Source organism: Triturus cristatus, chromosome 3_1 (assembly GCF_964204655.1).
Source record: "Triturus cristatus chromosome 3_1, aTriCri1.1, whole genome shotgun sequence".
Taxonomy (NCBI): Eukaryota; Metazoa; Chordata; class Amphibia; order Caudata; family Salamandridae; genus Triturus; species Triturus cristatus.
Genome location: NC_140583.1, coordinates 269,230,555 through 269,256,180, shown reverse-complemented (window position 1 = coordinate 269,256,180; position 25,626 = coordinate 269,230,555). Strand labels below are relative to the sequence as shown.

The 25,626-nt window shown below is 48.4% G+C and overlaps 1 protein-coding gene across 10 annotated transcripts in view; it reads right to left on the bottom strand.

Annotated features, from left to right (window-relative positions):
* LINGO1 (leucine rich repeat and Ig domain containing 1) overlaps positions 1–25,626 on the bottom strand; it is a 3,568,664-nt gene that overhangs the window by 948,119 nt on the left and 2,594,919 nt on the right. For all 10 annotated transcript variants that reach the window (XM_085643857.1, XM_085643861.1, XM_085643859.1 and 7 more), the window contains one exon: positions 14,991–15,051. The gene's annotated coding sequence lies outside the window, so the exon portion shown is untranslated. The remainder of the gene's footprint in view (positions 1–14,990; positions 15,052–25,626) is intronic.

The window sequence follows — 25,626 nt, the reverse complement described above, 5'->3', positions numbered from 1 at the left end:
CAGGCCTACATGATTATGCATGTTTGGGTAAAGAAAAACGCTCTTTGTCTCAACAGAGTCAAACAGATAATGACTGAGAGGCCCTTTCATTTGCATGAAATACTCTCAGGTTAGCAAGACACAGTCTGGTATAACGGTGGGGGCAGGTGTTGGCTCCAGAAATGGCCTTCTGCAGGCACCAGGTGGGGTGCAATTAGGCCAGTGAACACCTGCAGTGCTATACAGACCCCCCCCCCCCTCCCCGCTCATCATCCTCCTCTGGAGACATCATTCCCTTAGCAAAGTTAAGGTCGAGCACCTTCAGCACACGTTAAAGGACACGGAACACACAGGGCCGGCTTTAGGGCAGTGCGGCTGGTGCGGCCGCACTGGGCGCTGACCTGCGAAGGGGGCGCTGACCTCAGGGGGTGCAATGTGTTTAGCAATAACTTATGATTGGAGAGCTGAGGGGCACTTTTGCCTGGTGGTAGTGAGAGAAATTGAGGAGGAGGTCATGGGGTTGGGGGATCCTAAAATGACTGTCGCACCGGTCGCCACCAGTGCTAAAGCCGGCTCTGGGAACACATTTGGGCTTGACATACCACCGCTGGAACCTACAGTGCTTGACTGCCCGGAAAAGGGCCCGTCAATTTTGATTGATCGCCTTGTAAGACTACTTAGATATTATTTTGCCTTCTCTTGTACTTAAACCCCGGAGTACCAACAGGGTGCGGAGATTACACAGCGCTGTTAAACAGAAGTAGGACTTCATATGGGGGTGATGTATCAGTCAGGAATCAAAAACATGTGGACAGGAATGCGAGCTAGTAATGAGAGGCCAGATGTGTCTGCAAGACTGTCCATGTTCAGTAGGACGGCAGGCAGGTGGTAAAGACAACTTCACGTTTTAGTGGAGAACAAGAATGCCGACCTATCGATCAGCTGCAATTCTATATCGGGATGTGGGTTCATTCCAAGCGCGTTAAGCAGACCATAATGCACTGCAACTCTAAAACACAAACATTTGCAATGCAATAGGTCTTGCATTTGCGAGACCCACTGCATTGCATATGGTTGTTTGTAAAAGCGCCCCATGCCGCGCTTTCACTTTAATGGCTGCCGTTCCCCTTTCGTTAGACATGGCTCATTTAAAGAACGGGGCCTGGCTGCCGTTAATGTGATAACACGGCTTTGACTCTTTTACAAACAACATTTTTGTAAAAATTGTGGCCGGGTTTGGCGTGGCAAGTAAACTAAAGGCGCAGCTGCCACTGTGGTGTGCTGTGCAATGGAAAAAATAAATGAAGCCTTACAAGAGAGTGGGTCGCTTTGCAGGCAGGTGAAAAGCATTTATTAAAATAGTGCTCGGAGGCTGTAATTAAAGCCTACCGAGCAACAACACACGTAATAGGGGGGTCGCCATGGGAGGTTACAAAATGAGACAAGGTGGTACTAAGGAGGGACTACCAAGCCTATTAAGGATTCAGAAGCTAGCATTTACCAAGGACAATGACACAAGCCAATGGAAAATATGGGCGGAGAGTGGGCGGAGCTTCATGTCCTTACTCTGAATACAGCAGGTCTGGAGAGCAGCGCATGCGCTGCCCAGGCTCAACCTAAAAAGCTACTTACAGGATACATTTTCTCAAACCAATCTTCCACCTCCAGTTTTTCTTGCTGTTTGAATGTAGAGTCGGCCTTCACTCGTGAGTTACAGGCAAGTGAATTTTGTGAAATTCTGCAAATTTTTCATAAACTTTCTCAAGAATGATTTGCACAAGTTCACACACCCTTAAGGTTCAGTTGTAACATTTTCAGTCTGCAATATGAATACAGAAGTGCAAGAATACAAATGGCGTCAAGTTGAAACAAACAACCTGGATTGGCTCACTTCTTTTGGTGCTTCAGAAATGTTGCCAGTAGTAATATTGGTAGTAAAAGTAATAATAGTAACAGTAGTATCAATAGCACTAGTTGTATAGATGTAAAATTAGTAGTAGTAGAAATGATAGTGATTTGCAGTGATGAAAATCCTTAAAAATAAAAAAGAACTGCACTAGGACGGAAAACCCACTACCCACGTTGTCTACGGAGATGAGTGAACGTCTCGAAGCGGATTTTACGGAGGAGGAGCTTGGCAATGCTCTGAACTCCCTGCAGTCAGGGAAAGCATCCGGGCCTAGCGGGTTTCCAATAGAGATCTATAAAAGACAGGCCACGGTCGTAATAGCGCCCCTTCTGAAGATGTTTAATGAAGTGCACAAGTCCGGGAGGCTCCCCCCTGATCAGAGAGAAGCTATGATTGTAGTGATTCACAAAGCAGGAAAGCTGGCAGACCAGTGTACTTCGTACCACCCAATATCTCTAATAAATGTGGAAGCCAAGGTCCTTGCCAAAGTCTTGGCGGATAGGTTGGTGTCTGTCATAACGGAGTTGGTGCACGTTGACCAATCCGGGTTTATGCCCCGTAGAAGCACCTGCCATAATTTACAGCAACCATACGGGGTGCTGTACATGACGAGGATGTTGGGGATACTCAGACGGCACTGATGGCGCTGGACGCCTCATTGGCCTTTGATAGCATTGAATGGCCCTATTTGTTTATGGTTCTCCTGAGGCTGGGCTTCGGTCCGATCTTCTGAAGTTGGGTAAGACGCCTGTATAACCAACCCACGGCCTGGGTGCAGGTTAATGGGCAATATCTAGGGCTTTCCCCTTGCGAAGAGGTGCCAGGCAGGGCTGCTCCCTGTCTCCCCTCCTCTTCGCTCTTGCGTTTGGAGCCACTGGCCCATTGAATCAGGAGGGACCCCACGATTTGGGGACTGCCGGCGACTGAGGGGTAGGACGAGCGTATCTCCCTCTACGCTGCTAATATCGTTCTATATCTGGTGAGACCATACCACTCGATAGCCCAAGTGCTGCATATTTTTTAACTGTTTGGCAGCTACTCCGGCTACACTATTAACTGGTCGAAGTCGGTGATTTTTCCACTGTCGGGTCCCCCCCCCGGGTTCCATCTCGGTGCTTGGCCCCGGTGGTCATCGAGGGTTTTAGATACTTAGGCGTTTACGTCACACAAGACAAGAAGGAGTTTTTATATAGGAATCTCGAACCCCTACTGAGTCGTCTGGGTGCCGATGTGAGTCACTGGCGTACCGCAAACTGATAAACAACATACCTGATCACCTAATCACTCTTAAAGCAGCTTGGGCCAAACATCTTGGAAGCATAGACAATGAGGACTGGCAGGATGCACTGCAGAGTCCTAGAGAGATTGCAATCCTTTTTAAGTTCAGACTGGTGCAGCTAAAAATCCTACGCTGTACCTACTACCCCTGCACACACCTTTATACATGGGGCAGGAGTCAGTCAGTGCATGCATAAGGGGCTGTCAACAGGAGGGCACCTTCTTTCATATCCTGTGGGAGTGTCCGGAGATCATGCCGTTCTAGACGAAGGTCACCAACACCATGTCTAGTGTGGTGGGAGAGACGGTTCCGATGGAGCCGAAGTGGCTTTTATTGATGATTAAAGGGAACACTGAATGATCTAGGTATGTGGAAATATGGTTAGCCCTGGCAGCAGGAGTGGCGAAACAAAATATTGCTAGGGGGCGCAGACACCCTCGCAGTGGGAGGAATGGAAGCGGGACCTCGACTGGTGCCAAAGGGCTGAAGAAACTGTATACAAAAGTAGGGGGTGTACTTAAAAATGGAAGAAAGTGTGGGCGCCCTTGCGGAAGTACAGAGAATTTGGGGCAGTCATGGAGGGGTAGGGGGGATGGGAATTGCTGATTCTCCTTGTTGTTCTCCAACAATTATTTTCCTGTTAACTTTTTAGATATCTCCCAATGTGGTATATAGGTACTACTTTGTACCGTATGGTCTCACGAGCATTGCTAATAAAAAGACTTTAAAAAAAAAAAAAAAGGAGCTATACCAAAAAAGTAGAGACAAAAATGTAGAGAAGTAAAACATTAGACTGCAAAAAAGTAGGGCATTTAAAAAAGTTGAACGAATGTTGTGAAAAGAACGGAAGGGACAAGAATGCGGTAGTATATGGGGTTACGGAGAAGGTTAGGGTTCGAGAGCTCAGATAGACAAAACTATGTGGAAGAGCTTAGGAAATACAAAAAACAGTTTAGACAAGCTTGTACTACTTATTTTCTCTATCGGGTTGAAGATACCGGCAAACCCAGCAGAGAGATTTGCTCTTGGTTTAACAAGTAACTTGACAGCAGCGCCTTCATTTCTCCTCTGTTCCCAGTTTCAGGCCTTCTCCATTATGGGCTTCAAAAGCTTTTCAGTACTTTCTCCTCTATCTCTTTGCTAACTACATATATGCAATAGATAGGACTCTGTCACAACTACAGCTTCTCCTACATCATTTTATGTTATATCTCTATGGATACCCTGCTCTCTTTCTCTCCAAACTGAATTCGATCCTGTCTGGCCCCCCCAGTGAACATATCAACAGCTCTTTCATCATCTATCGTATCTATCCTTACTATCTTACATAATAGAGTCATGGGTACAGACTCCATAAATTCCACAATGGACACTGTTTTATCTAATTTTAGAGTTGACCCAACTCGCTCCTATGTCTCCTAGCTAAAATCACCAAAGGCAGAAATTAACAACTTTCTTGACCCATAACATTGGGGGGTTCGCCCCAGGTATGGCACTAGAATGAGCTTGTTATCTGCAGTAAATGATATTTACCTGTTATTGGATGCTTGAGAGAAGCAGCCCTAATCCTTTAAGATATCTCATCTCACTTTTAAACATTATCTCATAATATTTTGATCAACAGCAGTGTAGGCACTGATGTGTCAGGCTCAACCTTGAGGGGGGTCTCATCTCTGCTACACAGCTGTTCACAAGCTTTAACCCGGGCTCCTTTCTGCTCCTTATATAAGAAGGACCAATGTCATAGTCCTCATGGATGGTTCCACACCGAGTCCCATACCGTGCAACACGTTATGCCTCTCTTTATTCAGCCCTAGTCCATTCCCCAGGTGTGAGAAACAGTGTGATTACCTTTACATTGAGATGTTTTACCTTGTGGTACATTTATATCGCAGCTTATATTGTAAGTATTATTACTAAACCTCTGTGTATGTATATGTGTATATACACGTCCGTGTATGCTATTAAAGACCTCACCTAAATCTGCATGCTTTAGTAAATTCCTTGCATGTTTTATGTGATACATATTGGCCTGCCAAAGCTTTATGACAACATTGCTAATTGCGATAAGTGTGGTTACAGCAGTATAAGCACGTATAGCATTTATCCAGGTCACTCTTAATGATGGCCATATGTCCAACCAGGGACAAGCATTTCCATGAGTTGTTCTCTTAAGTCTTCCACCCTTTACGAACACTCTGTATTGTATGAACCAGCAATGACTACTCTCACCATAGTACAAACGGCCTGAGCAGTTACCAAGCAACCAGGGATGAAAGCATCACATGTTTAGCAAGCAGCGAATTTCCCCCTCACCACTCCATGTTGCTTCCCCCACCCCAGTGGTTTATTTGTACAAAAATAAGTGGTGGGCTTTCATGAGGAGGCAGCTTGCACCAGCCCATTTCTCCTATTAGCGCCACCTAAAACAGAACCAACTACTAACCATGTGGGGAGAGAATGTGGTGTAATGGCCTGCGCTGCTGACTTTGGAGCTAGGGAATCCCGGTTCGAGTCTTGGTGTTGGCTCAACATCCTCTGATCCTGGGCAAATCACTTAATCTCCCCGTGCCTACCATAAATGAATGTGCCCTTAACTGGTGTTCATGAAAAGCGACGGTGTTGCTGATTAAGTGCTGATGCTAAGCACTGGAAACCACAGGCTCAAATTAAGCACTGCCCCACCCTCATCTTCTTTTTTTGTTGCCTATTGCTACTCCACACCATCCACGTTGCTACCATCTCTCTGCCCTATGTATTGCTTTCGCCCACTTCCAAACCCATTCTCTGTCACTTGTTGCTTTTCCTCCATACCCCACCTGCACCCTTTGCGTTGCCCTGTCCGTATCTCCCATGTTGCTCCCTCCACATGCACATTCCATGTGGTCCTCAACACCTGCACCCTCCATGTTGCTTCCCCCTCCTGTGCTTAAAAAAACCCACTTTGAGCATTTTTTTTTTCATTTGCTGATCCTGCTTGCATCGGCAAATAAAAATAAAACAAAAAGTTCTGCTTCATAGCCTTTGTCCCCTATTTAGTCATGCTGCACCGTAAATAGGTTTCTCAGGTGCTAATGCTTGTTTTCCGATGGATTGGTATCGCGGTGTGTTATTTAGACCTACAAAGATGTGTGTTGATTTAAGGTATACAGCACTTTAATAATCTCTTTATATGTAAATAGATTTACAGTGGAAAATGGGAAATTCAAATAGCAGAAAGTATACAAAACAAAGTACGCTAGAAATACACTAATGCATCACAGTACAGTGGGATAACCCAGGCCCTGGTCATCAACGCAAGAGGTCAAATTCCAAGTTGGGAGGATTTCAGGATTTTGGGTAATTGCCTAGCCGCACTCCTCCACTGGAACTAGTAATACTAGGGACATCAGTAACTCCAGAGAGACAGAAATACTCCAGAATTGGGGGAATAACCTGCAGAAATTGGTCTTTCCAATTGATTCCTACATGTTTTCTCCAGTGTTTTCCCTGGAGATTCTGAATGCTTTCATTGGTCATTGAATTGACATAAAACACCACGGACCGATTCACAGAACTAATCTGAGGCAAAATCTTAAACTTACTACTTATGGTATTCACAGAATGCACTTACGACTGCACTTACGACTGCTAACTTTACATTTGCACTCGGGCCAGGATTTCTGCACCCGGAGCGGAAGTTCCGCACCCGGAGCGGAACTACCGCACTTGTGCCAGAATCTCCGCTCCCAGGCCGTAATACTCACATTCTGGCCGGTTGAGCATTTCTGTAATGCTAATCACCTGTCCAAGTGCCTACCATCCCCACCATGCATTATATATCGTCAATTACCACCAGATTGTGGGTATACCGGCCTGGAAGCAGAGATTCCGGCTCTAGTGCAGACATTCTGGCACAATTGCGGGATTACCTGTCCAGATGCGAGATTCCCGCTCCGAGTGTGGAATTTCTGCACCTCCGGGTGCGTAAATTTGAGCCAGAGCGCGGACGTAAAGTTAGTGATCGTAAATGCAGTCGTAAGTGCATTCTGTGAATACCAAAAGTAGCAAGTTTAGGTTTTTGTCTCCGATTAGTTCTGTGAATCGGCCCCCACAGCTCCTAATCTCCATGGGGGCAGGTATTTCCTTTGACCAGCCCTACTGGGATTAAAAGGGGCTCTCGTAATAACACGCAAAGCAGTGATCACTTGCAAACTATTACACCCACTCACGGGGCCCTCGTCTGCAACTCTTATTTCTGATTCCCAATCTGTTGCGCGAGAATGAGTTACTCACAGCAGGTACACCGGAGCCATTATCCCGAATGGGTAGGCAGAGCTTTATTATATGGTATGAAGCGCTCTAATGATGGGTGTTGCTACACAGGAAAACCTGCAAATATGATGCTTGTTCACCTGCGAAATGTGCTTTAAATACCACGAGAGAATCGCACAGTCCAGCTAGAGCTTGGTTCCAACTCTAAGGAGACCGAGCAGATGCTTTTGAATTCAGCCTGTATTATGTGGCATTGAATTTGCAAACCGCATGGCAGAGAAATAGCTTCTTTTTTTCCGAGCTCCCATCCAGCAACAAAAGACCTCATCAGACACAATAACAGTTTGCCGGTGCTAATACCTGATTGTGTCGCTAAGCTGTGTCTCTGTTCAGTTCGCGTGTTATGCCAATATTTTCCAAATGTATACCGTTTTGATGGGATGTGAGCACGCTGTGCAATTACCTCCCGCAATGACACAAATGTCTTCTTCGCGTTTGTCTGCGCACCGAGCCTCTTTCGGAGGGCTCCAATAATGCAGCGGTAATTCCACCCCGGAGTCGACCAGTAACTCCGGGGAGAGGTTGCGTCATTACTAATTACCTTAAGGGCTCACCGGCAGATGCGGAATTACTCAGATAGTGGGAAATGCTAAATCCGATTGCTCAGATAAATAAATCCTCATTTTAAGCCCAATAACTCTGCAGTGAATGTTCTGCTTGGAGCAGGGCAAATTACCAGGAAGTCTGAGTTCCAAGGAGCCGAGAAGATCTTCAGACCAGAGAAATTGATAAAAAATGAGTCTGTCTACAGGTAACCCAGTTTAAGAGCACTTGTAGTTAGTTGAGATTTGAACAATGGAATATGTCCCTCATTAGAATCATGCATAGCCCTCGCCTGGAGGTGGCAGAGGTTTCATCCACACACTTTGAACCTGTATTAACTACACAAGGACTTCGCGGTCCTTCAAGATGGTCCTACCAGGGCTCATCCCATCAGCACTTCATAGTTCAGAAGAGGGCTGCTTAACACCATCTCACGGCGCCACTGCATACTGATCTGTCACTAAGGAGCCAGATGCTCCATGCAAAGCAGTCCCTGATTTCCCAACAAGGAGCTTGGCACCCACAAATCTTCAATGAGACACCCTCAGTCAAAATTGTCAATCTCTGAGTGCAAAACTCTGCGTCAAGTTCCCACCATGATATTCACCTTTCACTAGCAGCAGTTTCAACACATGCCTTCTTCATCATTGAGCCCTCAAGCCACCTCTCAATAACCCAACACTCTGAACGTCTTTACATAATTTATTTCTTAATTTTTAGTATGTTTAGCCCATATATGTAGCTTTTTAGCTAGTTTTCCTAGTGTGACAAGTTTACTGTTATTACATTCTTATCTTGTAAATAACTTGGTTGATAGATTTAAATTCTTAGCTCTACGTTCTTGGCTATGTGATTCTTATATCTGCTGTTATGCACTCCCTAAGCACTTTTTCTTAGGTGAATGTATTGCAATTTAGGCAAAAGAAATAATCCAGATTTGTAAAAGCACGAAGATATCACCCCCTAAGGTTTCAAGGTGCTGGGGATCGTCGGAGAGATTAAGGGCCATATGTAGGTAGCCGCACATTTACCGATTCATAAATACCGAATTTTACCGATTCGGTATTTATGAATCGGTAAATGTGATGTAGGTAATGATTCGGTAAAGTTTACCGAATCAGAAAAATTCGGTAATTATGAATCGGTATTTACCGATTCGGTAATGAGGCATACCTTCCCATTGATTCCTATGGGCCTGGAGGCCCATAGGAATCAATGGGAAGGTATGCCTCATTACCGATTCGGTAAATACCGATTCGGTAATGGGGGGAGCATATTCAAGGGTGGCAGGGTGTCACATTGATACCCTGTTGCACCCCTGAATCTTGCATGTGTGCACATGTGGCGCACATACATGCCCTAAGGGCATGTATGTCTGCCACATGGCACTCTTAAATCTGCAAAATATTGCTTTTTGCAAGGTATTCGTTATTTATCACCAACCTGTATTTGGTGGTAAATAACGAATTTCTAATACTAATTTTCACTCTTTAGAATGCTCCCTACATCTGATTTCTGGATTCGGTATTTAACGAATCGGTATTTTACCGATTTCTTAATTTCCGATTCGGTAAATACCGAATCCAGAAATCAGCCCCCTACATAGCAAATGCCTAAATACCGGTCGGTAACGGCATATTTACCGAATTTCGGCCGTTACCGACTGGTATTTGGCTTCCTACATGAGGCCCCAAGTGAGCTATTGCACAGAGTCATATGATGCTGAACTGAGCTGCTGCTGGAGATCAGACCGTGAGCCCCGCGCTCTGGTGTCAGCCGCTGTTGCTGCTGCGCCACGCAAAGCTAGGAAGGGCGAGCTAAAATATTCCAGTTAGACTGTGAGACTTGTGCAAGCTCACTCACAGTGCACATCACGCCTGTGACCTTTGCCATTCAGTTATGCAAACAGACTTCCTCCAATGTCTTCAGGGGGGAGGGAGAACTGGAAAAAAGGTGACCCATTGCAAAATGATCGAAATTTAGGGTCTGATTAAGATTATGGCAGACAGGTGACTTTGCCACAACGGTGACGGATATCCCTTCCACCGAATTATAAATTCCATTATAGCCTATGGAATTATACTTCCATTGTGATGGAGTGACCCCTCTGTCAAGATCTAGATCAGGCCCTTAATACTTTTCTGCAGGGTAGTCGCACGAACAATCTTTGTGAAGTAAGGAGCAGACAAATACGGGGCTAAAGGAGTTTCTGTACTAAAGTCATAGTAACCAAATTAGCAGTTAAATTTAGGGATGTGCGAAATTTGAACCATTTCCTTTTGCATAATTACCAGAAATTCTGAAAAAATCAAGCAAAATTACATGAAATGAAAATCTTGCGTGTATCGCTATATTGTAGCAATAAATGCATCCTTGTGTTCATTTTGGATGCCGTGATGCGTTACGTGGTAACTAATAGTGCAAAAAACACAAGTGCTGAAAACAAGAGCCTCTCGCCTTCTCTTCATTCATGATCTTTCCATGCTACAGCTATATGATTTTTTACCCAAATGGATTTGAAGTCACACAATGTGGTGTAGTCATAATTATAGGAATTTTGCATAAGTAACGTAACACAAAATTCTGGAAATTACACTAGATTATAACGGTGCAGCAAAATTTCACCTGTGCCTACTTAAGATGATATAGAGTGCTTTGCATGTCATATATGTACGATAAGGTCAGATGCAGGAACGTAAAATGAGGCTGCTTGAGAGAGGAGGTGGAATCCAAGCTGTCTACACTACATCTGAGCTCTCTTCCTCTTGGATATGAGCAATCTTATCTAAAGAGGTGTAAAGAGGAAGTAAACAGATCAATTACCGATGACCTTTCACCTTGATGTGAGAGTGAGGCTGGAGTAGGGAGAACAACAAAGCATGGGGCTAGCAATAAAGACTATAGGAGGAAGAATAGTGTAAAAGAGGGCAATTCAATGAATAGTGCTGTATTCAGCACCTTGTAATTTTCTAGCAAAGTGTCATTATTTACAGTGAATCCTGCAAACAGATTAGAAACTGCATCCTGGATGGTCAAATTGCAAACAGAACAGCACAGAATTACTGCTCTGGTTTGTGATTGAGGTTACTTATATTTAAGCTCATGTAGTTCTCCATCACGGTAAACGGCCCACCACCCCTCACCTGGACCGACCACTCCCTGGTCTGTTTCAACCTACACCTTAACTACCAATGAAGAACTGCACCGCAACTGAAAAAAACCTGGACCACAGAACTACTTAGCCACAGCCCGATGCACCTATAACACCTTACCAGATCCATTGACAACTTCACCAACTGGGTCACCTCAAACGCAGGTGTCTTCACCCCACTTAAATCCACAACCACCCCAAGGACCCAAAAAAAGTTGGCACACCGATGTCCTATGATTAACCAAGCACCACTGCAAGCAGCAAGTGGGCCATTGGAGACTCTGTGGAAATCGCCGAAATTACTGTTAGCATAAGTTGAAGCCATTTTGTTTGTGGCATCCGTTTTAGTTAGCCATGTGTTAGCTTTGTGCTTCTTCCGTCTTCACTGTTGACTGCTTTTCTATTCTGCTTGGGTCATCAACTATAGTTAGCTGCTAGAATGCACCTGTCTTAGACTGTAACTGTCAGGCTACTCCAACTGAAGTAAGCAGTACATCTCCCCTCCCACTTTGTTCACCAAGCAATTTCTGTATGCCCATGTTAGTCAATAACTATTCCTGTACATGCCTGTACCTCCAATTTGAGTCTCCATGCTTACTCAGCTGTAAACTGGTTATATAAGGCCCATGGCCTCTGTATTCTATGCACTACCTCATACAGTGCCCGAGGGTGTTGTATAGATGTAGTCCGACTCATGAGAGGTTAATAAACTTATTTCTTTGATATTACAGCTTCCGTGCCAATCTCTACTTTGTTGGTTTAAGAACCATTGGAAAGTTAAGGGTGAACCCCTGCACCGGTGGGCCTCTAAAAAGGCTCATTTCCACAAATCACCCACAATGACAGTGACAGACAGAGCTACAAATCAGCCTTTCAACACTACCAGCAGCTACTCAGAGCCACCAAGCATGCATTATTGATCGAATGGTTCAACAACAGTACTAATAACACTAAGGAAATCTTCTCAATAGGGAAGGAATTAACCTGCCACGCTGGTGATCACCAACCTCTCTCAGAAGCTCTGCTCCCAATTTGCTCTCAGTTTGCTCTTTACTTCAACAAGATAAGCACAATCTATGATATCTTTCCCCCAAGTCAGACCTCCCCACCCTGGCAGCACTCCAGATAATGAGGAAAACACATCAGAAACCTCCCTAACAAGATGCAATACCACCACCTCTGTCACAACCGCTGCCACCATGTGCTCCATCCACTCGGAAGCCCCCTCAGACAGCTGTTTTCACTTTCCCTTCTTCAAATGACTTGAACCAATCTGCACAGCCTTCACCCAATCCTCAATGACTCGCTCATCACTGCTACCTTCCTGGATAACTGGAAACATGCCACTATCCTGCCATTACAGAAAAACCTAAAGCATGTCCAACTACAGCAACAATCTACAGATCCCTCTCCCCGCTACTTTACCGAGCTAAAGTCTTAGTGAAATTTGTCAACAAAAGACTGGCAAAACACCTCACTAACAACATCATCTTGGCCCCATTCCAGTCAGGATTCAGACCTAACCACAGCACTGAGATTGCCCTCATCTCAATCACTGATGACATTCACCTCATCATGGACCAAGGCGGCACTGCAGTCCTCATCCTCCTCTTCGTAGTGCTTGACACTATCTCCCAATAGACCCTCATCCAATGCTTTCACGAGTTGGGAATTCATGGAACAGCTCTTTCCTCACAGGCTGCTTGCAGAAGATCAGCATAACACCTTAAACTTCTGAACTCTCCAACCTGATCTATGGCATCCCCCCCAGGGGACTTCTCTGAACCCAGGGGTCATCCCGAGGCTCTACAGCATCTACATGACTCTGCTCACCAACATTGTCAGACCACATGTATAAGATTCTTGTTTCATTCAAATAAAGAGGAGGCTCCAGTCCTGTGAGTTCTTGACAATTTTTGGGATTAAAGATTCTCTGGGGAAATATCCCTGCCATCAGTTCCCAGCTGCTCCAACCTTCACTCATATTCAAATCCAAACATTTTCATACAGAACATCCCATCCTAACCATGGTTCTACAGCATCATTATGACATACCTTTCCATGGTCCCAGATACCACAACATGATCTCAACATCATCTCTTACGCCAACAACACACAGCTCATCCTCTCCCACTCCAAGGAACCCTCCCAGTACCAAGCAAAGTTAATGACTGCATGTCAGAAGTCACCCTCTGGATGAAATCAACCTGCCTGAAGTTCAACTCAGACAAGACAGAAGTGGTACTCTTCGAATGAGACAACACACTTTGATCCTCGGCCTGATGGCCATCTGAACTGAGACTAACACCCGCCTGTCCAGCCAAAACAAAAAACTAAATGATCATGATTGACAATCATATATCTATGTACAGCCAGGTTAACGTGATCGCCTACTCCTACTTTTACACCCTCAACATCCTCAGTAGGGTATTCAGCTGGAAATCACCATCCATCTCACTAAGAGGCTCCAGATCATCCAGAAGGCAGCTGCAAGACTCACACTCCAACCTCCTATCCCGCACTCACATATCCACTCAAATCAAAGACCTCCAGTGGCTCAACATTCACAAGTGCAACCTTTTCCAACTACTTAAAACCACATGTAACACAGTGAACAACCTAGGTCCCACTTACCTGAACAACCCATCAGCTTCCACACCCCTACCAGATTCCTTCCCTCTGCCATGAACCTCTTGCATAAGCGAAAAGCCCGAGCCGGCTGCCGCAGCTTCTCGTACCTGACTCTTAAAGCTTGTAACAAACTCCCCTTTCACATTAGAGCCACCAGCTCAGTCCTTGAATTCCTAAAGAAACTGAAAACCTGGCCAGAGGCGCAGCTAGACCTTTGGCCACCTGTGGTGGCCCCTGCGATTGCCGCATGTAAGAGGGGGGTGCTGGTAATCCCCGTGACGGCCGCAGGTAAGAGCTGGGAGGCACCACCTCCAAAACTTGTGTCGGCCAGACCGGACCAACCCTTCCCCACCCCGCCTTTGATACGCTACTGAGCCGGGCTCTTCCTGTGGGCCTAGTTAGGGCTCCATCCTCTTCTCATAAACATCAGTACACCCACCGAGTGATAAGCACGCTCTACAAATACACATGACATAATATAACATCATTCACTGTACACAAAGTTCTCAACATCAGGATCTAGACAGAAGAGCCACGCCCAGTAAATATAATTCATAGAGGCCGAATCTTAGACAGCACAGTTATATACAGAATAGAATGTACAGCTAAATATATATACCTAACAGGCTGAGGGTCTCATTAGGGTCAGTCGTAAATATGATTTACTTCCATTTTTGTCGATTTGTACTATTACAGCAATTGTAATTTAGCATTTGATTTAGGTTTAGACGCTAGTCGAATATTTGCGATACCGTAATGTGCCATATTCATACATTTCACGCACTTTTAGTTTTTACAACTTTGTACTTTTGTAAACCCCATTAGCATGGAACAGTTTGTTTATTTTGTGACTGAGTGCAGTGTCTATTCATCGCCGATTTTTGTGATGGTATTCATGGCCAGACTGGCCGTAGTGGGCACTGCTGGGCGTTTTCCCCGGTGGGCCGCCGGGGTCAGGGCCGGTTTTGGACCCCTGGGGGGCTGTTTTTGTTACCGGGGGCCAGCAATATCGGCCCCCTGTTACAAAATCGACCGAAACCGGCCCTAGAAAACAGCTCGGCGGTACTCTCCCCTTTCCTCCGGGGGGCCGCCCGATCAATTTCATCAGAAAATGCCCTGTATAGTGCACATGCTCTACCCACCACCCTCCCGGTCAAACTAAGAAAACCGCCAAGAAAACTCACCTGAACGCCTGAATTATTGACACGAAGCTGTACAGCTGGCAGTGTCTGTTTTGGTGCTCCTCTACAGAAAAAAACATGAGATTATGCGTTTTGTGGTTTTTCAACTTGACATTACAAACTCAAATATACATAACAAACATAATGTAAAGCAAGCATCGGCAAAGCCAATAGGTCTCGCCTATGCAAGAGCTGTTGAGTTTGCCAATATGATTTAGCCATGTTGTACAACAGCGTGACAGCTGTTCAGCATGGCTAAAGGTTAGTGAGGTAAGGGAGAATGACGTGAACTGGAGCGTGGAAAAGTGAAGAAAAATGGAGTGTTACGTAGTGGAGTAGAGTGGTGTAGCGTAGAGTTGAGTGGAGTGGTATGGAATGTCATGGAGGGAGCAAAGTGGGAGGGTGTAGAGTGTAGTAGAGTTGAGTGTCATACAGTATTGCAGAGTGGTGTAGAGCAGAGTGGAGTGCAGAATAGATTAGAGTATTGTGGAGTGATGCAGAGTGTAGTGGCATAGTGCATTGGCTTAGAGTGCGGTAGTGTGGCGTAGAGTAGAGTGGCTCAGAGTTGAGTGTTGCAGAGTAGAGTACAGTGGCATAGAGTAGTACAGGGAGCAGTGGCAAAGAGTACAGTAGTACAGAGTAGAATAGAGTGGTGTAGAGTGCCGTGATGTGGAGCACAATGGTGTAGAGTGGCAGAGTTCAGTAGTGGCATTGAGATCAATGGCAGAGAATGCAGTCTTGCAGAATAGAGTGTTGTAGAGTGCAGTGGCACAGAGTAGAGTTGAGTGCCATGAAGTGGAGTGGTGTAGAGTGTTGTGGAGTGTCATGGAGGGCAAAGAGTGGAAGGCTGTAGAGTGGAGTAGTGTTAGAGTTAAGTGGCATAGAGTGGAGTAGCGTGTCATAGAGTAGGGTGGCGTGGAGTAGATTGTCGTAGAGCAGCGTAGCATAGAGTGGAGAAGTATAAGAGACTGAAATGGCATAGAATGGAGTAGAGTTTTGTAGAGTCGAGTGGCGTAGAGTGAAGTGACACAGAGGGTCAGAGTGGAGTGGCATAGAGTGGAGTGGATTAGCGTGGAGTAGTGTGTCATGGAGTGGCATAGGGAAGTTAAGTAGAGCATCATAGAGTGGAGTAGTTTTGTAGAATGGCATAGTTTGGTGTAGAGTGGCATAGAGTGGAGTGTCGTTTAATGGAGTTGTTAGACCTGTCAGCCCTTTGGGTGATCCCTCCTCATCATTATTTATTTTGTCCCACTTTTGCCTCAAACCCTGTTTGAATTTTTCCTTTTTGGGAACCACCAGACTTTTTCGTGTTGCTACAGATTCAGGGAACCATTTTAGCTACCCCTGAAACTTCTGTCTGAGGGCCTGGAGCACAAAATGGTGGCCACCTGTGACATCACCAGCATCCACTGGAACCTACCAGCACTTTCCAGAACATTCCAGGAGATTCCAGAACCCTGTGACCGTTGGAGGCGGTTTAGAATGTTGGGAGGATAAGAGAGGCAGTTGGCAGTTGGAGCTGGCAGTTGGCACCTGACTGGTGAAGAGAGAGGAGCACAGCAGTGAAGGAGGAAGGAGTGAAGCAGCAGGGGTGGAAACTTGTGCCTGGAGTGGGGTCCATAAACCCACCCTTGATACTTGTCCCTACTGATGGATCCCAGCCTATAGCCCTGTGTGGGAAGAAGACAGAAGAAAACCATCCTAAGGACCTGGACAGCAGGAACAGGCCTTAGAACCAAGAGAGCAGCAAGATCCTGACCTGGAAACTGGTTTCCCTGGAGTCCGGCGTCGAGTAGCCTGAGACCTGGAGCCCGAGGTGGAGAAGCGGCGCTGACTGAAGTAGCAGACGTCGTACCCGGAGCCGCCTGAGGTCGTGAGAGGGCGCCGACGGGGGTCGAGAGGAATACCAGAGGTCGAGGAGGAAGTGAACCGAGGTCGAGCGAGCGGCGTCATCGGAGGAGTGAAGTCCGCCCTCCGGAGTCGTCGGAGACCGAGGTAGAGGTGAACCGGAGGTCGGGAGTGAGGATCGCACTCCGGAGTCGCCCGGAACCTGAGAGGAGGAGCACCGGAGGTCGGGGGTGAGGATCGCACCCCGGAGTCGCCGGAAGTCGACATCGAGGCCAGGCCGGCCGACGTCATCGGAGTCGAGAGCGCCATCGGACCGGAGCCGCCCGAAGTCGACATCGTGAAGAGACTGCCCGACGTCGTCGAATCGGAGGTAGAGATCGAACCGAGGCCGCCGACATCGGACCGGAACCGCCTACCGGCGTCGACAAAGAACTGACACTGTGCCGAGGCCGCCGAGACCGAACCGGAACCGCCTCACGGCGTCGACACGACTCCAGCGGCGTCGGAACATCAGAAAAGGGCAGTAAGTGGAGTAGAGGGCGCCTAAGGCCCTGTGGAGACCTGAGAGACTACTCTAAGGGGCTAGGGAGGTGCTGAAACCCACCTGACTGTGCCTGGGGTGAACTGGGACTAACCTAGAGAGGTTGTGTGGAGAGGAAAGCCAGGGCATTGGAATTCCCCCCTTTGATCTACCTCAGTTTAGGCCTCAGCCTTTGCCTCAGCCAGGGAGTAGAACCCCCCCCAAGCCTTCCACACCCTACAAGCTGTGCCTGGGCCAAATCAGCCCTTAAGTATTGAAGTGTCATCTGATTCATGAGTGTTACTGTATACTTCTAATTATTTATTGGGGAAACTGTATTTATTAAGTTCTTATCTATTTAATACTGCACTGTATTTATAGGTCCACAGGACTTGTTGGTGTACAGTATTTATTGGTACAGTATTTATTGGTACAGTATTTATTACCTCAAAGTATTTAATTGTCTGTATATGTTGCACTTGTATTTATGCCCTGCTATTTATGATCACCCCTATTTATTTCAGCAAACAGCAAATATTTATTTGACCTGCTCTATTTAAGAATTTGTATATTGTGATTGTTATTTATTTTCCCAATCAGCAACTAAGAGAAAAAGATAAAGAAGAATATTTTCATAATTTTTACGGTGTAGAGTCGTTTTTGGAACGGATGCACGCATGGTTATTGTATGGGTATATTGTATGCTTAGCACTGCGCCTGTTTCCTGACCACTCGAGCCAAGCTACCCCATTGTGTCGGGAAGGCCCTCCACCACCCTGCGGAGTGGGAGTGGGGCTGTTTCCAACATAAATTGGTGTTCAGCGGTGGGATAGAGCTGTGCCTACATATACTCAACAATAACTGTGGGTAGTCCATAGGCCTACACCGGGAGTTTTCTCAAAGCGGCCTTCCTAATTGTGGGTTTTTGTTTTTTCCAAATTTACTCTGGTGGTGGGAGGAGGTATTATTAAAGGTACCCCCCTGCATTGTTACTGCACAAAACCTGTCCTCTAACCTGAGTGGGCAAGATGGAGTTTGTTCTTGAAAATCTAGACACGTACACTGTGGCCCAACTCAGGGAGTTTTGCCAGCGAGAGGGGGTGTACTGTCCCCCAGGAGCAAAGAAGGGTGCACTTCAAACCAGCTTAAGGGCTTGGGGGGAGGCACGCAGGGAAAGCAAGGCTGAGGAGGAAGACAGGGATGGAGAGCCTGACCCCGAGGGGGCTGAGATGTACCAACCTGAGGTGGGGAACCTGTCAGCAGGGCCCAGGACACTTTCTAGGAAGGGCAGCACTGTCTCTAGTGGGGGCTTATCCGAAGTGGAGTTAGCAGATCGGAGAGAGAAGAGACAGCTCACATGGGACTTAGCAAGGCTGGAAAAGGAGAAAGAGGAGCAGAGGATGGCCCATGAATTGCGACTGAAAGAAATAGATCTTCAGATTTTGAGAATCGGGGCACAACCTGTTCCTAATGGTGGCAGCCAAAACCAAGAGTCCACTAGGGAATCCAAACCTTACCTGCCAAAGGACATTGTAGCAAGCTATGGGGCGGGTGACGACATCGCCAAGTGGCTCGCAGCCTATGAGGTCTCATTGAGGGCCCATGGGGTTCCAGTGAAGTATTGGGGAGGGGGATTGTACAAATACATGCCTCCAGCTGGTAGGGATGCTTTATTGGCCCTCGAAGAGGAGGAGCAAACCCACTACCCCACCATGAAACTGGCGCTCATCAGGAAGTTTGGACTAACTCCGGAAAAGTACAGACAGAAGTTCAGGGGTAGTCACAAACTGGGCACACAGAATTGGGTGGACTTCCTGGACTATGCAAAGAAGGCACTGGAAGGTTGGATTCAGGGCAGTGAAGTAAGGAACTACGAGGAGCTGTTTGACCTAGTGTTGAAGGAACACCTACTCGAGAAATGTTTCCCTGAACTGCGGCAACACCTGGTGGATAGCAAGCTGACCAGTCCCCGGAAGCTTGCTGAGGAGGCGGACATTTGGGCTAGTACCCGGGTGTCCCCAAGGGGGACTGGAGGGGATACTCAAAAGGCCGGACAGGGCGCCCCCCAGAAGAAAGAAGGAGGGGAAAAGAAAAAGGAGTTCTCCAAAGGCCCCCAAAATAACTTCCAAGGGAAGGGAACAGGATTCACCTCTAAGGCTAACCCACCCAGAAACCCTAATCCTGGCCAGAGTCAGCAGCCAAGGGTTGTCCATTGCTACGAGTGCGGTGGCGTTGGACACTATAAAGGAGATCCGAAGTGTCAGAAACGCTCACCCCCTCCCACTGGAGGAAAGCCCCCCGGAGTAGCTAGTGTAGTGCTCGGGGAGGAGATGCCCTTAACTAAGGGAAGGGAGTGGGCGGGTGTCACTTTAGTGTCCCTGGGAGAACGGGAGATGGTTCCTAAGATCCAGGTGCCCGCAAATACTGCAAAGTATGGGCAGTGGATCACCATCAATGGCCAAAGAGGGGAGGCTCTGAGAGACACAGGAGCCAGTATGACTATGGTACGTAGCCAACTGGTGTCTCCAGAGCAAGTCATTCCCGATGTACTCCACCCAGCCGCGATGGCTGACGGCAGAACCGGCCACTATCCCGTGGCTGAGGTTCCCTTTGAATGGGGGGGGGTTGCAGGTTCCCTTCGAGTTGCCGTAAGCCCTGCCGTGCCAGTCGATTGTCTGCTGGGCAATGACATGGAGCACAACGCTTGGAAGGAGGTGGAATACCGGACTCATACCGAGATGCTGGGTACACCTGACTGGGCCTGTGTTAGCACAAGGTCCGTGACTACCCGAAGAGGGAGTTCATTCCGGCTGGAGCCTGGAACAAAGGCCCAGCCAGCTGCCAGACAAGGGAAGAACCGAGGACAGGAGGAGCCTGCCTCGGCGTCTCCACCCCGTAGGACGGATAGGCCACCGGAGGTGGTGGACCAGGAGTCTGCGGAGGGGGACGTTACCAACCTGGAGGACCTACCCATCCCGGCCGAGTGGCACGTGGAGGGAGGCCCGTCCAGGGAGGAATTCTGCCAGGGCCAGAGGGAGTGCCCTACCCTTGAGGGGCTGAGGCGACAGGCCGAAGCCCAGGCAGCAGGGAACGTTGAAGGGAACTACAGTGTTTACTGGGAGGATGGCCTCCTCTACAGTGAACCCAAGGCACCCCTACATGGATCGTCACGAGCCTTGGTAGTCCCTCAACGTTATCGAGCCTTCCTTTTAGAGTTGGCTCACGAGATACCATTGGCAGGACACCTGGGGCAAGACAAGACCTTCGCCCGTCTTGTCCCACACTTTTATTGGCCTCAGATGAAAGTGTCGTCCGATACCTACTGCCGGACATGTGTGTCTTGCCAAGCCAGTGGGAAAACAGGGGTGAAGCTGAAAGCTCCCCTGGAACCACTTCCTGTCGTTAGCACCCCCTTTGAAAGGGTGGGCATCGACATTGTGGGTCCGTTAGATCCGCCAACATCAGCTGGTCACAGGTTTATCCTGGTTCTGGTGGATCATGCCACACGGTACCCAGAGGCAATACCTCTGAGGACCATAACAGCACCTGTTGTGGCTAGGGCCCTGATGGGAATCTTTACCCGAGTGGGTTTTCCCAAGGAAGTTGTGTCCGACAGGGGGACCAACTTCATGTCGGCATATATGCGGGCAATGTGGAAGGAGTGTGGAGTGACCTACCGGTTCACAACTCCTTACCACCCCCAGACCAATGGTCTGGTGGAGAGGTTTAACAAAACCTTGAAGGGCATGATCCGAAGTCTGCCTGAAAGCCTGCGGAGGAAATGGGACGTCCTCCTACCCTGTTTACTTTTTTCTTACAGGGAAGTGCCACAGAAGGGAGTGGGCTTCAGCCCCTTCGAGCTTCTGTATGGGCACCCTGTACGTTGACCTCTTAACCTGGTGAGAGACGGATGGGAAAGAACTCCCAGAAAGCTCCCCCAGGATGTGGTGAGCTACATGCTGGCCTTCCGGAGCCAAATGGCTAAGTTGTGGAAGCAAGCTTCTGACAACTTGGAAGCCAGCCAAGCAGTAATGAAGGCGTGGTATGACCACAACGCTCACCCGGTGGAGTTGGAGCCTGGCCAGAAGGTGTGGGTGATCGAACCCGGAGAGCTTAGTGCCCTCCAGGATCGCTGGTCAGGACCCTTTGAGGTGTTGGAGAAGAAGGGTAAGGCTACCTACTTGGTGGACCTGAAGACCCCTCGTCAGCCCCTGCGGGTGCTGCATGCCAACCGCCTCAAACCCCACCACGAGAGGCCCGAAGTCATCTTGATGATGGTGACTGACGGAGGAGAGGACGTGGAAAGCGAGCCTCTCCCTGATCTGTTTGCGTCTCAAGAAAAGGATGGGTCGGTGGAGGGAGTGATTCTCTCCCCATCTCTAACTCCTGAACAGCAGGAGGACTGTCGCCAGGTCCTGGGGCAGTACTCCTCGTTGTTCTCCCTTGTCCCGGGTAGGACTCACCTGTGCGTCCATGACGTGGACACAGGAGACAGCCCACCTGTGAAGTCCAAGATCTACCGGATGTCAGACAAGGTGAAGGCCAGCATTCATAGTGAAGTCACTAAGATGCTGGAGCTAGGAGTGATTGAACCTTCTAGCAGCCCCTGGTCTAGTCCGGTGGTGTTAGTACCGAAAGCTGCACCACCGGGTGCCCAACCAGAACTGAGGTTCTGTGTGGACTACCGGGGACTGAATTCAGTGACAAAGACTGATGCACATCCGATCCCAAGGGCGGATGAGTTGATTGACCGGCTGGGAGCTGCCCAATATCTAAGTACCTTTGACCTTACTTCAGGGTACTGGCAGATCTCGTTGACTGATGGAGCAAGGGAAAGGTCAGCCTTCTCCACGCCCAATGGCCACTACCAGTTCTGTGTGATGCCCTTTGGGCTCAAGAACGCACCTGCCACGTTTCAGCGCCTGGTAAACCAGATCCTCACCGGAATGGAGAGTTTCTCTGCTGCTTATCTGGATGACATAGCCGTCTTCAGTAACAGCTGGGAGGATCACTTGCGTCACCTGCAAGCTGTTCTCCAGGCCCTGAGACAAGCTGGATTGACGATCAAGGCCAGCAAGTGCCAGATCGGGCAGGGGTCGGTAGTGTACCTTGGACACTTGGTGGGTAGGGGAACGGTGCAACCCCTCCAGGCGAAGATCGAGGCCATCATGGCCTGGGAACCCCCCAAGACACAGACTGAGGTCCGAGCATTTTTGGGCCTCACGGGATACTATCGCCGCTTCGTGAAGGGGTACGGTACCATCGTAGCCCCTCTCACGGAGCTCACGTCCAAGAAACAACCTCGACGGGTAGTCTGGACGGAGGCCTGTCAGCAGGCCTTTGTGAGATTGAAGAAAGCCATGTGCGAGGCCCCGGTCTTAAGGGCCCCAGACTTTTCCAAGAAGTTCATTGTCCAGACAGATGCATCAGAACATGGCATTGGGGCAGTGTTATCGCAACTCAACGAAGAGGGTCTGGATCAACCCGTGGTCTTCCTATCCAGGAGACTACTTCCCAGGGAACAGAAGTGGAGTGCAATAGAGCGTGAAGCCTTTGCAGTGGTATGGGCTCTGAAGAAGTTGCGGCCATACCTGTTTGGCTCGCACTTCCTAGTTCAGACCGACCACCGACCCCTTCGTTGGCTGATGCAAATGAAGGGGGAGAATCCCAAGTTGTTGAGGTGGTCTATTTCCCTACAGGGGATGGACTTTCAGGTGGAACATCGGCCTGGAGTGGACCACGCCAATGCAGACGGTCTCTCAAGGTATTTCCGCCTTAGTGATGAGAACTCCCAAGGGGTTGGGTAGCTCTCCCCACTTTCAGCTGGGGGGGACGCGTGTTAGACCTGTCAGCCCTTTGGGTGATCCCTCCTCATCATTATTTATTTTGTCCCACTTTTGCCTCAAACCCTGTTTGAATTTTTCCTTTTTGGGAACCACCAGACTTTTTCGTGTTGCTACAGATTCAGGGAACCATTTTAGCTACCCCTGAAACTTCTGTCTGAGGGCCTGGAGCACAAAATGGTGGCCACCTGTGACATCACCAGCATCCACTGGAACCTACCAGCACTTTCCAGAACATTCCAGGAGATTCCAGAACCCTGTGACCGTTGGAGGCGGTTTAGAATGTTGGGAGGATAAGAGAGGCAGTTGGCAGTTGGAGCTGGCAGTTGGCACCTGACTGGTGAAGAGAGAGGAGCACAGCAGTGAAGGAGGAAGGAGTGAAGCAGCAGGGGTGGAAACTTGTGCCTGGAGTGGGGTCCATAAACCCACCCTTGATACTTGTCCCTACTGATGGATCCCAGCCTATAGCCCTGTGTGGGAAGAAGACAGAAGAAAACCATCCTAAGGACCTGGACAGCAGGAACAGGCCTTAGAACCAAGAGAGCAGCAAGATCCTGACCTGGAAACTGGTTTCCCTGGAGTCCGGCGTCGAGTAGCCTGAGACCTGGAGCCCGAGGTGGAGAAGCGGCGCTGACTGAAGTAGCAGACGTCGTACCCGGAGCCGCCTGAGGTCGTGAGAGGGCGCCGACGGGGGTCGAGAGGAATACCAGAGGTCGAGGAGGAAGTGAACCGAGGTCGAGCGAGCGGCGTCATCGGAGGAGTGAAGTCCGCCCTCCGGAGTCGTCGGAGACCGAGGTAGAGGTGAACCGGAGGTCGGGAGTGAGGATCGCACTCCGGAGTCGCCCGGAACCTGAGAGGAGGAGCACCGGAGGTCGGGGGTGAGGATCGCACCCCGGAGTCGCCGGAAGTCGACATCGAGGCCAGGCCGGCCGACGTCATCGGAGTCGAGAGCGCCATCGGACCGGAGCCGCCCGAAGTCGACATCGTGAAGAGACTGCCCGACGTCGTCGAATCGGAGGTAGAGATCGAACCGAGGCCGCCGACATCGGACCGGAACCGCCTACCGGCGTCGACAAAGAACTGACACTGTGCCGAGGCCGCCGAGACCGAACCGGAACCGCCTCACGGCGTCGACACGACTCCAGCGGCGTCGGAACATCAGAAAAGGGCAGTAAGTGGAGTAGAGGGCGCCTAAGGCCCTGTGGAGACCTGAGAGACTACTCTAAGGGGCTAGGGAGGTGCTGAAACCCACCTGACTGTGCCTGGGGTGAACTGGGACTAACCTAGAGAGGTTGTGTGGAGAGGAAAGCCAGGGCATTGGAATTCCCCCCTTTGATCTACCTCAGTTTAGGCCTCAGCCTTTGCCTCAGCCAGGGAGTAGAACCCCCCCCAAGCCTTCCACACCCTACAAGCTGTGCCTGGGCCAAATCAGCCCTTAAGTATTGAAGTGTCATCTGATTCATGAGTGTTACTGTATACTTCTAATTATTTATTGGGGAAACTGTATTTATTAAGTTCTTATCTATTTAATACTGCACTGTATTTATAGGTCCACAGGACTTGTTGGTGTACAGTATTTATTGGTACAGTATTTATTGGTACAGTATTTATTACCTCAAAGTATTTAATTGTCTGTATATGTTGCACTTGTATTTATGCCCTGCTATTTATGATCACCCCTATTTATTTCAGCAAACAGCAAATATTTATTTGACCTGCTCTATTTAAGAATTTGTATATTGTGATTGTTATTTATTTTCCCAATCAGCAACTAAGAGAAAAAGATAAAGAAGAATATTTTCATAATTTTTACGGTGTAGAGTCGTTTTTGGAACGGATGCACGCATGGTTATTGTATGGGTATATTGTATGCTTAGCACTGCGCCTGTTTCCTGACCACTCGAGCCAAGCTACCCCATTGTGTCGGGAAGGCCCTCCACCACCCTGCGGAGTGGGAGTGGGGCTGTTTCCAACAGGAGTCGAATGTCAGAGTGGAGTATCGTAGAGTGTAGTGTCCTAGAGTGTCCTAGAGTGAAGGGGCGTTAAGTATAGTGGTGCAGAGCAGACTGGCTTAGATTGCAGTGGCGTAGAGTGCATTGGGTTGAGTAAAGGGGATAGAGTGCATTGGTATAGAGTGCAGTAACGTAGAGTAGAGTGGTGTAGATCGCAGTGACAGAGTAGAGTGATGAATAGTAGCTTACAGTGGCAAAGAGTAGATTGTTTCAGAGTAGAGTAAAGTGGCATAGAATGGAGTGGTTTAGGGTAGAGTGGAGTGGGCAGAATAGAGTGGAGTGACGCTGAGTGGAGTGACGTTGAATTCAATGGCGCTGGGTGCAGTGGCATAAAGTAGATTAGTTCAGAGGAGAGTGTAGTAGTGCATGGTGGAGAATACTGACAGAGTGCTGAGTAGATTAGAAAGGAGTGGATT